General features: G+C 46.1%; 1 protein-coding gene across 3 annotated transcripts in view; it reads left to right on the forward strand.

Moving 5' to 3' along the window:
- The first annotated feature begins 231 nt into the window (after positions 1-231).
- sema5ba (sema domain, seven thrombospondin repeats (type 1 and type 1-like), transmembrane domain (TM) and short cytoplasmic domain, (semaphorin) 5Ba) overlaps positions 232-14478 on the forward strand; it is a 149390-nt gene continuing 135143 nt past the window's right edge. For all 3 annotated transcript variants that reach the window (XM_041950326.1, XM_041950328.1, XM_041950327.1), the window contains exon 1: positions 232-398. The gene's annotated coding sequence lies outside the window, so the exon portion shown is untranslated. The remainder of the gene's footprint in view (positions 399-14478) is intronic.

Genomic DNA, 14478 nt, shown 5'->3' on the forward strand with positions numbered 1-14478 from the left:
CCTGCTTTTGCTCCGGACGGACGCGCTGTTGCGACACTCTTCCACCTCTCCGGGTGGCGTCCATGCATGCGCTACCTCCTCCCAGCTGCTTGCAAATCGGCCCCATCTTTGCTTACTACACACACTCACACCCCACCCCTGTCCCTCCTTCGTTCGCCCGTGGAGAGAGAGAGAGAGAGAGAGAGAGAGAGAGAGAGAGAGAGAGAGAGAGAGAGAGAGAGAGCAGTTGCTGGCTGCAGGTCGCTTGGAGAGTGACGCACACGGCGCACACAGCGGCTGAGGACGCAGCGCTAGAACCCGTCTATAATCTGTCCCCACTGCTAACAGAGCGAGTCTGATTCTCTCCTCACCTCTGACGGCCACTGTCATCAACTTGGGGAATACAAACACATTTGAAGGTAAAAGGAAAACCACTTTTTCTGTCTTTTCTTTGGCAAAATACCTGAAATGACTGATGCAAAAGCACTTTTTAGGTGTGTTGTGCACCAGTTTCCAGCTTGTACCCCGCTTTAGATTTGCCGTCACGGGCGAAATGGATGCAGCTCGACTTTAGATTGAGATGCTGGAGACAAAATCGACACAATAGCCTGCTTTAGCGTGAGTAACCTGCTCGGATAGAAATAAAAATCCTCCTCCATCGTTAGAAGATTGGCCACTCGTAAGCTTTATTCAGCCATGCTGTGGGTCCGTTTTTCCTCTGGACCATTTTTCTATCAGAGCGAGATTTGCGCAATGTGGCGTTTTGATTCTTAATGTCAAATACTTTTCTGCGCTTTTGCCCACTTTGTTTCGGGCGAGGTGAGTTGTCCGCTGATAGCATGTGTTATTCAGAGCAGTTAGCAGCTCCTTTATGCCACGCCAGTTTTACTTTCCACTCACGTTTCATCCCAGGATCAGAGAAGCATTTGTGGGCTGCAGGAGCTGCCTGTGCCTGCCACATTAGCGCCTTCTCAAACTTACTTTGTGCTGCACGCTGCCCTGCAGTCCCGATCAGCACGAGATGTCAACTTTAAACACGATCCCCAGGGGAAACTTTACTCACATGAGCTTTCTGGAAAGTGGATTTTCTAAGTGTTGTGCGTCTCAATTGCATTTCCCCCACTAACTGTCTATATTCAAACGCGGTAACCCGAATTGGACAACAAATACGTGGCGCAAAATTCACCACCTTGTTGTCCCTTTTCCCACTTTGCTCATGTATTTTGTCGTCTGACCAAAGGCTGCCTTTTATGACCTCGTTGCTTATCAAATTCCAATGAACAAATTGGCTATTACGCGCGGAATGCGCAGCCTTTGCGCACATTCACGGTGTTTGTCAGGCTCTTTTGTTCTTTTCAAATCCCAGCAAACGTTCGTCGGACTAATTCTGCATGAAAACATTCAAAATCAGATCAGAACGTCATCATTCATGAGCTTGTCACTTGGTTCCCCATTTCTCCCCCGTCACACACAGACATCCCAGATCTGTGTCATTGTAAAATTCTAAAGAGCGGTTAGTGTCCAGCAGAGAGCTTCCCGGAGCGGGGATGTCGAACAGAGGAGTACAGTGCTATAAAACCGGACATTTCCCTTCTCGCCTGTGTTTTAAGTTGATTGTTGTGAAATGCATTGTTGGAGCGGGAGACGGGCCGCGGTGCGGGGCAACAGAGGGCAGTGTTGAGCAGCGCTGTGCAGCTGTGACGCCACCTTGCCAGGTGAAGTTTGCTGCATCATGCGCCGGACCGGCTGCTGTGCTCTCCACAAGTGACTTCTGCAGACCAGCTCGTCTGTGCGCCGGAGCAAAGGTGCAGCACTCACCCGAGTCCAGACTAATGAAAACATATAGGGACATTGCTTTAATGGAATATTGTTTGTTTTTTTTTCCCCTCCTTCAGCTGATTAAATGTCAAGCGCTTCTGAACAAGCTTTTATCTGCAGGCGTTTTACCGGGAACAGCTTTCAGAGACATTTACTCCATAGCCTGCGTTTTTGGAGCCTTCAAATATCACATTCGCTCCACTTAATTAATCAAACAACTTATTCACTTGAAAGCTGTTTTGCACCACCAGTAACCACCACCGCTGGGGCTTTTAGAAGCTTCTTTAGAGCAGCACTCTTCCCTCATCTGTAATTTCATTGAGCTTCAGCGGTTCAGTCTCTTCAACAGCATCAATGAAGGCAACTGTATTATTCATTAACACTGAAATGACTCTCAAATGCAACTGAGCACGGCTGGTTGGAGTTCTGGGAGATGTGTTAGATGACAAATAAGTTTGTGTTGCAGCTGAGCTGTTTTCAAACCACTTAGCTTCTCTGTAAATTATGCCATGGACAGCAAATAGTTATATTCTTGTCCTAAAATCATTTGATAACTCTAATTAGTGAGCCCATTAAGCTAATATTCAAATACAGTATTATAATTAGCCTCTCAGGAGGCAGACAAGCCCGTTTTATTCAGTCCCATTTGTTATCTAAACAGCCCAGTTCTCCCTGTCTGGAATTCAGAACAAGAGTCGGCCTAACTTTTATTGTGTTCGTTCATCAACACGTTTGAAAAGTTCCATATCTCCCCCGTCTTTTGATTGATATTCATATATTCTTGCAGGTTTTGTCGGGCCCACATGCTTGTCTTATGGATGATTAACGCCTTTGTCATATGAAGAGCTGTTTGAGTATCCTGGTTCAGCCCTTTCAAATGGAAAACAGGTTTTCATCTTTGATGAACTTATGAGGGCTCTTGACAGGTCCTGGCGGGGACCAGAGCTGCAGAGCAAAAGAGAGCCGAAACAAAACACACACTGGATAGACCCCCCCCCAACTCCTCTCAGACCACCTCCATGTTCACTTTCCCCTTCTTTCTCTGTCTCTCCTCGACGTCCTTGGAGTTACAGTGTGGAAAGTCTTTTGTTTCTGATTGTGTAGGGGTCTGTATCTTTGTGGCATCTGATGTCGACATAAATAATTCATTTTCATTAACAAATATGGTAGGTGTGAGTGGATGAGCTGGCAGCCTCTTCATCAAATTTTTAATGATGCATATTTAGACCGAGCCGCGCGGGTTATTTCTGTTGTCGGGCATCATTTGAGAGGGGACAAACGGATATGAAAGTTTAATGTCTGGAGAACTTGATCAGTCCTCTCCTCCATCCAATATTACCTCTCCAAGAAATAAGAAAAAAAACAGATGCCACGTTCAGTGTCTGACCTTCATGTGTGTGAGGGTTGGTGTGTGTCTGTCTGTCTAAAGAATTAACAGATAAAAACAGATGATGAGTATGATTTGGTCTGGTCCCCTGTCTGATGTCTTCAAGTCTATAAAACTAGAAAACACGTTTTAAGGGAAAATCATCTGTCTTCCCGCAGCTGACAGACAGCGTTGGTGAAAAGTGCAGCTTTTTACCGACCAAAACCAAAGTGCAAAGTAACAACCTCTAAAGCATATTTCTGCTGCTCATTCAGCAGTTTGGCTTTTCATGCACGTCAAACAAGCACTCCAGGACATCTGTCGCCTCTCATATGCACCAGACCTCCGTTTATTTATGCGCTCTAACACCTCATGCTCTTTTTATGAATCCTGACTTGAGAGCGGCCATGACAAAGATGCATTTCCACGCTTTAAAGCCCAGGAAGGACGCTCTGAGAACTGCTGCGAGGCAGTGAGTGCCTAGCTGAGACATGCTCCGCAGACCGCCGATCTTGATTTTGCTCCCTTTTCACACTCCCTGAACCTGCCATGTGAAAGTGAAGCGGGGAGATTGTAGACTTTTAAAGTGGCCTTCTTGAGCGGGATTCACATGGTAATTAGGTCGGGGCACACTGAGGAAAAACAAAGCTGTCCGCACGCAGCGAGAGCAGAAAACATACCGTGTTTTTGTTAAGATGTTTCAAGGAGAGTGAAGAGACACACAGAGAGATGCTTCCTTAAAGTGGCTCTATATATTCAGAAAAGTGCAGCGGCACTGGGGAGTCCACTGCTCTCTGTTATGTAAATATAATGGCAGATTTAAAACCACTGTTTCAGATGCTGTGACTTGTGGTGGCAGCCCAGGCTGCAATGTTCACTGGGGTCTTTATACCCGGAGCACAAAGCTCTGCTGCCTCGTCACCTGAGTGTGATTATGCTGTCCTCACAGTGCTGACACAAACGTTGCCATTTTCCATTCACACACTCCCCGAAGCCCGATTGAGGTCCTGCGCCTGAGTGCTGACTATTTGTCGACTTGTGCAGAAACATGCAAATTTTGTCTGGGTTTTTTTTTTTTTTTTGGAGGCTGACGTGAGCGCTCTGTGGCCAATTTTACTGTCAGCCTCAAACTGCAGCACGACAGATGCACTTTGCGTCACTCCGGCAGCACCCTGATGAGAATCTGCCATCGACTTTAGTTCAGCCTTTTGTTCGCAGGTGATGAGGATGTGGAGTTGTGATAAGCAGACGGTTTGAGCTGTCGGCAGAGGGAGGCCAGCGGCCTGCGTGGTGCGGTCTGAGCCGGTGGGTGGAAATGAATAATTCCACCGTGTCTGTCTGGGTCCCCTCAGCCTCCCCGGATCTCATTGTTTCTGAATGCAGAGTGCACTCGGCGTGGCCTTCTCTCACCGTGCCTGTCTGTTTGTAACCTGGCCTCTCTCTGCCTCAACACACAACCTTGCCGTCTGTGAAATCTGATACAGCTGCAGCGTCTCTGCACTCTGTCTGCAACCCTGCTAATTAATGCTTGATGCCACCTAGCAGACTCAATTTGTCTCTGGAACGTTACTGTCAGTGTTGTCCCTCCCTTTCCCTCTGTTGTTACTACCGAACCTTTACAAATATGGTGAGCAGAGATGAAAAGGGCAAGTAGTCTGTCAGGCAGAAAGATAAGCTGCTGAGAAAAATGTGTTATTTTTAAAACGATGTTTAATGTAATTGGAATATAATAATTTGATCGATCAAATAGTTGCTCTGTTTATCATTTAGGGCATTTATCACAGTGTCAAACTGTTTCCAGCTTCTTACATGTGAGCATTCGCTGCTTTTCTCTCCTTTTCTGATTTTAAATTGAATGTCAGACTGAACAATTTGAAGATGTCACTGTGGTCTCTGGTAATGTGTGATGGACACTTTTCATCATTTTCTGTGATTTTATAGACTATTACTTATTAAAAATAATACAATTGACAGATTAGTCAACAATGAAAATAATGATGTGTTGGTTTAGTTTAGTGTAATTTCATGCAATTGTCAAACTTGCGCCGACTGCTTGGAAATCATCATGAGAATATCCAGTTTGACTGTGTTTCTCCTCTGTTGGCCATTTGAAGGACAGCTTTTAAACGGAAGGTGTTTTCCTTGCAGCTTGAGATATTCAGCGGTTCTCCTTCTTTTCACTCTGTCTCATTGTTATCCCGCTTGGTGTTAGATGAGGTGTGTGTGCGAGTGTGTGCTGTGTGCAAGCATGCGCTCATTCGTGCATGTGCGCATGCGTGCATGTCTGAGCAATTTGATTTCTCTCTTTGTATGCGTGCGAAGCGGACGTGAAGGCATGTGCCTTTTCTCTCCCGTCCCGGCTCTGTTCAGCCCCGGCAAGGTCTGAGCGGGGCGAGAATAAAAGGGGCGCGAGAGGAGGAGAAAGTGCTCCCACAGTTGATTTGGCCATTGTGGGGGGAGGAACACTATTCCCATTGATGCTCTGGACGCATGGCTGAAACCCCCAGAAGCTTTAGGAAGGGAGCTTATTCAAGGCTTGATGTGACCCGGAGGACTGGGTTGGAAGATGGGTGTTGAGCCCATTGTGGGGACGGTGGGAACATTGTCCCCGCTCCGCTGCTTTAATACCACTCTGAACCACTGGCTCTGGGAGCTGGATGGGCTCTCAGGTTGTCAGTTTTTGCTTTACAAGACACTGGAGAGGTCTCTTATGTTAGAGGTCTCCCGAATTGAGCTGAGAAACACTTCCCAGGAGGCTCCCATCAGAGAATCTCTTATGGTTTTTAATTGAACTCTTTGGAGGGGTTGAGCTGGGTCAATATAATATCAATTTGAGAGTTGACATCCTCTCAAATCTTGTGAGAGTGTGAAATAGTTTTATGTTGCTGTCAAATTCCACGGTCGTCCTGGCTACATCGGCCATTTATAGCGTGATGTTGTTATATGGCCACAAAAGCTCCCACCACTGGTCAACGCTGGTTTTTCCTAAACTCAACCAAGTAGTCTTAACCAGACTATAACCTTTAAATCATTACATCAAATTTTATCTGACATTACTTGTGAAGTGTAATGAACTCCAAGTGCCTCATCGTGTCCCATTTAATGGTTTAATGCTGTTTTCCTTTCTCTTTTTTCTTTTGTGTTGATATCTGAAATCTGCTTGTCCTATCATCGTGTTAAAACAACATAGCAGGAGACAAATGAAAGTGAAAGCCAAAACAAAGTGTTTTAGTAATGTGCTGGAACATGTATCCAGAACAGCTCTGATCCTCCCTGTGACAGATTCTCCAAGTCTCTGAACTCCTTGCAAGGGATGAGCACAGTTCTTCCAGAGCGTAGTCCCTCATCAGGTGTTGTGATGATGGGGGTGTGTAGGTATGATCTCTCATGGGCTGTGTGGAACCACCTGCATTTCTCATGCTTTTCCACCCATATATTCAGGGTTCTTGTCTAATTTCGCTCCCAGTGATATAGAAATTCAGGAATTTGGACGAAATTGACACATAGTTAGATAATAATTTGCTATGAAACAGAAACAAAACAAACAGACTATGTTGAGGCTGATTGAAGTCCTATTCTGACATGAATGTGGAATTTTAAACACGCAATGTATGGTCATTTACACTATAAACATGAGATTTAAGTGATAATATTCCATAAAAAAAACTCTTGTGTAGTGTTGTGCCTTCATCAAACCCTCGCTCTTGCTTTGAATCCTCAGCATTCCTCTCAACCATCTCTGGGTTTCAGTTATTTTACTGTGAATCGCTGCATTGTGCACTGCTTAAAAAACCCCCTTCTAATTGAATAAGGCTCATTTTTACCCTGCCGTACCCTCTGAAATGGTTGTATCTCTCCCAAACAGAGTCATCCGGTGAGAGCTGAACTCCTTTCTGGAGTCTGTGCTCAGTGGAGTAATAGGTTTGCAATAAGCCCTTCAAACAAGGCTTGGATTAGGACATATTGACGACTCCTGCGGTATTTATCTAGCTATGTATTTACACGCTGACAGGAAAAAAGGTGACTTTATAGCACGTTTTACCAATTTTTCTACTGTGTTTGGGCTTGTTTGCCGTTGCAAGAGGCTGTTGTGATTCAGTTTGCATTATCAACAGTAGCAGCAGGTTCGGAGGCTATTAGCGAAAGCAGATCAGAGTGCCTGATGTCTTTACCTAAAGTTTTATTAGCATTGGTTTGTTTCCAGTATCAGGCTTTGATTAACTGCCTCTGGTAGCTCGTATAACTGGCTCGTTAGAGAGCACGGCACATTCATCTCCGCTGGTCAGCAGTGTGGTGTTTGTGCATGTGCCTGTTTGTTTGCATATCCATGTGCTCCATGCGTGCACATGCGTGTTTTCTGTACTTGCTGTAATGGCCAGGAAATCAGCAGTTAGCGATTGCCGGCAGCTGGTCTCCACTTTCGCTGTTGCCCACGTGCATGGGTAATTGGACAACCGCATGTCAAGCTGTGATTTGCAGTATGAGCCTGATGACTCTGCGCCACGAAATATGATGAGAGCGTTTGTCCCTTTGTCTCACGTTGGCTGGAAATATGATGTAATGGCTAAATTTGCTGGAGAGCAGAGAGTAACTGGGGAGAGACAACTCTCCCCGGCTCTTTCCCACCAACATGTTTGCCTGTTCTCCTGGACTCCTCAGAGTCTTTGTCCCAGCAGGTGAACTCTCATCCTAACCCTGATAATGAATGGAGCAATATTTTGCAAGAAAACACATCGATGCATGGTGTTTTCCTCCTCGTATCAGCTCAGTTCTGATTTGCTTAATCATACTGGATTTTCAAAAATCAATGTATTAAAAATAATCAGAATAAATTAAGATCAATGATGGTGCTTGAATTTCGTTTGCTGTCATGACATTGCCTTTGTCCTGTTGTATTTGTAACACAAACTATTCAGTGTCAGATTTCACTTTCTTGCCCCTGATGCCAGTATGACTGCCCCATTTAAGATGTCACCCTGCAGTCAGACAACAGCAGAGCAGCGGATGCATCACAAATAGTGTTTGAACTGCACAACATGGACGGGAACAGTGACAGGTGTAGCACACAGATACGCGCACATTGCTGCTGCTGTTTTTCGAGTTTCTGATAGTTTAGCATCTATTTTTTTTCTAATTTCCTCTCTTTATGACAAGTTTATCTCTCCCCATTAGAATCCAGAGCCTGTGAATGCTTGATGCCGCATGTGTTATTACTGTCCCTGACCCAAAGACACAAAGCCAGTGAAATCTGAAAAACCTCTTGTTACCTGATCTGATTATCTGTTCGCTGCTTTCAATATATTCTATGTCCTCACGGTGAAACACGCTATCACAACGCTGAATTGATAATATCTTTCATATGTCGTTCATAGTTCTTCATTGTTCCCATTCCAGCGACGATTTCCCCCACAATCTGCTTTCAGTGCCTCTAGTTGATTGTCTGAGGGAAATCAGCGCTTAGAGTTTGTGTGTGTGTAAGACACGGCCTGGGTCTGAGCTGAAGAATGAGCGACAAAGGGATGCAATAACAGAACCCACATACTCTTTTGTGTGGCACCTATGGGCCTGTTTCTCATCTCAGATGCCATAACATCTCAACAGTCTCACACAGGCGTGGGCTGGGCTATTATTCAGTGTCTGCCTTTGATAGCTTTCCCTATTTGACCTGGGTAGCAATGAGCGCCTAGCTGTACACCAGCCTAACCTGCCAGTTGTTCAGGAGAAATTATTCTGCTCCAATCTTTTGACCTTTTTGTTTGGCTCTTGCCAGAAATCTCCTGGTCTGACGCCAACGGACAGGCCGGAGTTTTTCTCCACCAAAGTGGCTGATTTGTGATTCATGTTGCGTGCGAGCTATAAGGCTCATTTCTGAAGCTGAGTCTTGCAGGAGAGGACGGCGCTGCAAGAGTAGCTTTAATCAAGCGCTCATTAGCTAACTGGTGCTGAGCATGGAGAACATATACAACCACATGTCTATGTAATGAGCGTGACGGCAGACACTTTGAGTGCAGGCCCTTCAGAATATGACCCTCGTCCTCATTTGATGTTTTCTACAAGCATCAGTCTGACAAACAGGGGTGGGACAAATGTTTAAGTCAGCAGAGTGGAACAAAAAGCGCAGCGCTTAGAAGTTTGACCCTCTCCAGCTTCGAATGTTCAATCGTAAACACATTTTTTGTCTCCCGCTACCTCGACCGCACTGCTGAGTTTGGTTCGCGGTTGGCTCCTGTTACTATGGCGATAGAGGCGGCTCTCCGCAGGGGCAGGAGGGTCTGCTTCAGACTGAGGCAGACAGAGAAAGAGAGGAGTGTGACAGTGATTAATGTCCTGGCAGAAACAGAGACAGTCGACTCTCAGGGCCCCGTCGTCACCATCAGAGTGTTAAGAGGCACGTAGGCCCCCAACAAACACGGCGCCTCGCTAGCACGAGAGCGGGAAGAAGCTTAATCGCAATCATCTGAATTATTTATTGTACAAAAATCTATTACTTTTTTCGACTTGGTGGATGAAAGCTGGAGTAAATTGAAATGTTGGATTAAGCCAAGAAGGAAATGAGATTCACCTGTGTGTCTCCTAAAATCAATCCTCGCCATTCGGCTGATTAACGGAGAAGCATTTGTCTCAGTGTCCCCGTCCGCCGCGCTCGTCTTACTCTCAAACATCAAACACGCCAATGTGGCCTTTCCCAGGCGGCGTGGGCACAGTCGCGTGCCGCTGTGGTTACCGTGCAGCCTGTTAACAAGGAAGAGAAGTGATGGAAGACCAGAGGACAAATGTCTGTATGAGAGAGATAAGTAGCCAGGCGTGCTTCCTCGTTCCACTGTCCTCCTCAACAAGAAACAAGGATGCGTGTTGAAGTAGATATGCAAGCGTCACCTAATGCATTATTTGGATAGCCTGCTTCATACAAGCACATACACACATGCATGCACCTTATACTGCCTTCATATTGGACACACCTTTGTGTAAAGAAACGACCTCAAAGCTTTGCTGCGGTACCTGTTCCGCTTTCATGTCCCCCACCTGGATCTCAAGGTCCATTAGAGCTCCTTTTGATGATGTTGGCCCCTGGTTTTCGCACTTCACCGTGCTTTCCCTCCCCTGCTACTCCCCTCCGCTGCTCCTCTATAACAGCGCAGCTGAAAGAAGCCTCTGTTGCGCTGCTGTAGTGCACAGCGTGCGTGTCAGCGCCGCATACCGCAGTTAAAATCCGCCCTCAGAGGGGAAGAAAGCCTCTTCTTCTTCCTTTCGGTGACCTCTGCACCTGCGGCCCCTGCCCACCACCTCCAAGCACTCTTTGCTCTCTGCGACTCGACCCTCTTCCCCTCCCGTCTTGTTGAGAGTGCAGAGCACACAAACTATGCGATGCCGGTGTGAGACTTAGTGAAGACGTGATGAATGAGCTCCAGACATACTTGCATTCCTTTGTGTATTCATTCAACTGCAGGAGGCAATGTTACCTTTTCGTTTTTTTCCTCACCTGACTGGCTTCTTCACTTGACCTCAATGGAATAAATGTATGTTATCGTATTTCTGCTCACAAAATGCTGAAGGGCCACAGGTGGTTTCAACAGGAAGGAAGTGGAGCACTTTCGAGCCGTGTGTAAATCAGCTGCTGGATGTGTGATGGCTGAATAAATGTCGGCCCCCCAGCAGATTGCTATTGCAAGTCTTGGCCAACGGCCCTGTTCATCAAACACCACAATAGCAGCGTCAGTCAAACCTCAAACCTTTCTCAAACTGTGGCTGAGGTCCCAATAGTGGTCGTCAAAACGTCAAATATATTCATGACACAGCACATGGTGCGTTAGGAACTAACAAATTTGTGAACTAATTTTCAGTAGGACTTTTAAAATAAGCCAGACTGCCACACTCCTGTTTTTACATTTGTTGTTTTCAACACCCCACACCAGGGAGCCCTAATCTGTGGCTGTACGTTTGACATATAGCTCCAAGGTCCAATTACTTGCTTTGGCAGTTTTTCAGTCAGGAAATAGCAGGGGAACATGCTAAGAACTGAGCAATTGATCAGTTGAAAAAAACTCCAAAACAAAATATTCCGACCTTATGAAAGGCAGCTGGGCAGCTGCTCTAAACAAAGTTGATGAGAGCACTAAATTTTACAGTATGTGTAGTAAACAATGAGCTAAAAGGAGCTTTAAAGCTCCACAGCTCTGTGGAGTTGATGATAACTCCCTCTGTGTTTGTCACTAGTCACATTAAATGTAGTAATTAGGTCAATATGCATATCTTCATGGAATTTAAAAAATCATTAAAAAGTAAATGCACCGTGAGGTACAGTAGCTCTGTGGCTCTGTAGCAGCGCCTGGTCTGTCATCTGTTAATCTAATGTGTCCTTGCAGTCAGTGTCCAGAGATGTGACCTTGTTTCTCTGCCTCCTCTCTGAACTAAATCCAATTAACTTGGAACCCACAAGGTTTCATTTACCTGACTGACCAACACTGTGGTGGTTTGGTCTGTTCAGAAGCGCCTGGCTGGTTGAGTGGCTGTATGATGAAGGTAAATAGATGAATACTTACGTCATTGCAGCAGCACCGGCAATTACCACAGGGTCAGACTGGCAGTGTTATTTAGACACTTGCTGCTCTCTCATTTTCTGCATCTCTCTCTCGGTTTCGCTCCTCATTTCGGCTGCAGTGAGTTATGATGCCCTCGGGGAGCCGTGAGAAGACAACAGGAGAGAAATACTCCCCTCGCTGCCCCCCTCGACGCTGTTCAGCAACTTTCAGGTTACAGACATTGGTGCTGAATGTTTTGGAGGCTGAAGACTTGGACTGAAGGTCAGGAGCTCAGACAGCAGGCTGGCACGACTCAAAGGCTGTTATTACATGCAGATGTCTCAGGTTGTGTGTGGAAATGCCCTTGGCTATGCTGTGCTCTCTTGTGTTGTATATTAATCAGAAAGTAGGAACGCTGTAGTTGAGTTGCATAAAGTTATAAAAGAAAAAACTTAATTCCCACTGACAGCTGAACATTACATCGGTATGTGATTGCTGAACATCTCATTCTAAAGCCACTGGCGTTAATGAGCTGCTTCAACAGCCTCCGCTCTCCTGGCAAGACTTTTATTTTGGGACCCGGCTGCAGGGATTTGCTCCCATTCAGCCACAGGAGCGTCAGTGAGGTCCGACACTGATGCCGGGAGAACGCAGTCGACATCCAGGTGCTGAATGGCCTTGAGGTCGGATCTCTGCGCAGCCCGGTCAAGTTCTTTTACACCAGACGTGGAAAACTATTTCTCTATAGAGCTGGCTTTGTGCACATTCGCATGTTCTCCAGAGCGTTGCCACCTTATTTGGCCCCAGCCTCAGCCATGGAAAACAGGAAAGCGTGCACGGCTCTGCATGTGAGCAGGGTTCCAGTCAACGTAGACAGTGGCGGCGGGAAGTCGTTTCTCTTATAGCCGTCTCTCTCAGCCTCTCTCAACCCTTCTGACCGCCCGGCGTCTCCCACAGTAACCCGCCCCCGTCACCCTCGATGCCCCTTGCTGCTTCGACAGCGTGCCGCCGCTGGCACGGTGCCCAGACACCCTCGGCGATTTACAAACCCGCGGTGACGGCGGCGGTGCCCGCACGTCTCTGACTTTGCTGAAGATATGCTCCTATTCATCAAGGTGGCACAAATGACAGAGAGCTGCTTGTATTCTGTGGCGAGAGGGATAAACAAGACATAAAACACGCAGCTGTTGGTCGGGGACAGCCAATTTGTGGTGGTTAGACTGCGTTTAACTTCAGGTGTCCTCTCTCTGGCTCTCTGATTGTCTTTCTTCCGTGTTGTGATTTGTTTTCGCATCAAAAAGGTAACCTGCCAGCGATGTAAATGAGTGTTTTCCAGTGGCTGCATATTTCTGTGAGAGATTTGTGTTAGCGGGGAGCTCAGTTCTCTGTTCTTCCATGAATTGTGTGCCTTGGATTACTTTCATCAAACACTAAAAGCGATTCTTATAATCTCCAGCAGGTAATGCATTTGGAATTGTGGCACTCTGCAAGATCTGAAAGAGTCTGAAGTTTGAACTTTTTGTTTCGTCTTGTAGCTCCCATGAGCCCTCTCTGCTCTGCAGGTGCAGGTCTTGCCAACACAGCATAACAGCTATTATACTTGAGTATACTGTACACACAGCATCTCGCTTGTGCTGTGAAGTCATACAGCGATGTATGATATCAGTGGTTTTATGAGCTGTGAGCGTACCCTCGTAACAATCCAGCTGTCCAATGCAACCAACATTTGCTCAGCACTCGCAGAGCTAACAAGCTACTGAGTGGACACATTGAACCTTAGTGTGATCGTTGGTAGCTTGATTCTCGTTTTTTTTTTTTTTTTCATAATTGTCATATTTTTAGAATTTCAGTTATCTTATTGTGATCTTCTTAATTGTCTTAATTGTGGTACCATTAAAATCAGTGATTTTTGGGGCATTATTTGTCTAAAGGAGTCTGAGAGTTGACACAGGGATAGACAGAAAACACACTGGACAACATGGAGGATTTTTGTGATGAACTCTGTTTAATAATCATTTTAGAGTTTGTTTGTTGTCACCTGAACTCACCGTCGGTCTCACCAAGGAATCAACTGGTAGCGTAGCATTTAAGTATACAGCAACTGCGATGTCTGACAGCTGATGTCAGGCCTCAGTTTTAAGCTAGCATCAGTTTCACTGCTGTTGAACAGTGTAATATCTCACAGGGTTTCTGTCGTTAATTTATGAGTGAAATGAAACAATGCTTCATATTAACAAAACTAAAAACAACTACATATCCCATCAGTCTTTGCCTCAGCAGTGCTGTCTGAACCAGTGATCCGACAGCTAACTTGGAATAATAATAAAAACATCTTTCTGTACTCCATGTAGTGGAAACAAGTAACCCGGTGAGCTTTCATGATGTGGAGGGGAGCGTAGTTTCAGATCAGCACTGAAAACCAGAATGGTGACTTTGCGATGGCTGAGGCTGCTAAGCTCTCTGATGCAGCAGGATGACCTCGCTGCGATGAAATATTCTGAAATGAGATGACCTGGCCTGGATCCAGCACAGTGGCCCTGCCTCTGCTGACAACAGCCATTTGATACTGAGGACGGAGGACAGGACGAGTCCTCTGTGCTACTGTATACGTGTGTGTGTGTTTGTGTGTTTCTGACTCTCCCTGTGATGTAGTGCGGTGGCTCTGGCCTCCAGGGACACCCAGACAGCCGCCTGGCACAGGAATGTGACGAAGACTAAAAGACTTAAGCCACCTCAAGCCATCCTCCTCTTCATCCAGCGCCACTCCTCCTGTCTCTGTCTCTGTTCCAGAGTCAT

The sequence above is a fragment of the Chelmon rostratus genome, chromosome 13 (genome assembly GCF_017976325.1).
Source record: "Chelmon rostratus isolate fCheRos1 chromosome 13, fCheRos1.pri, whole genome shotgun sequence".
Classification (NCBI taxonomy): domain Eukaryota; kingdom Metazoa; phylum Chordata; class Actinopteri; order Chaetodontiformes; family Chaetodontidae; genus Chelmon; species Chelmon rostratus.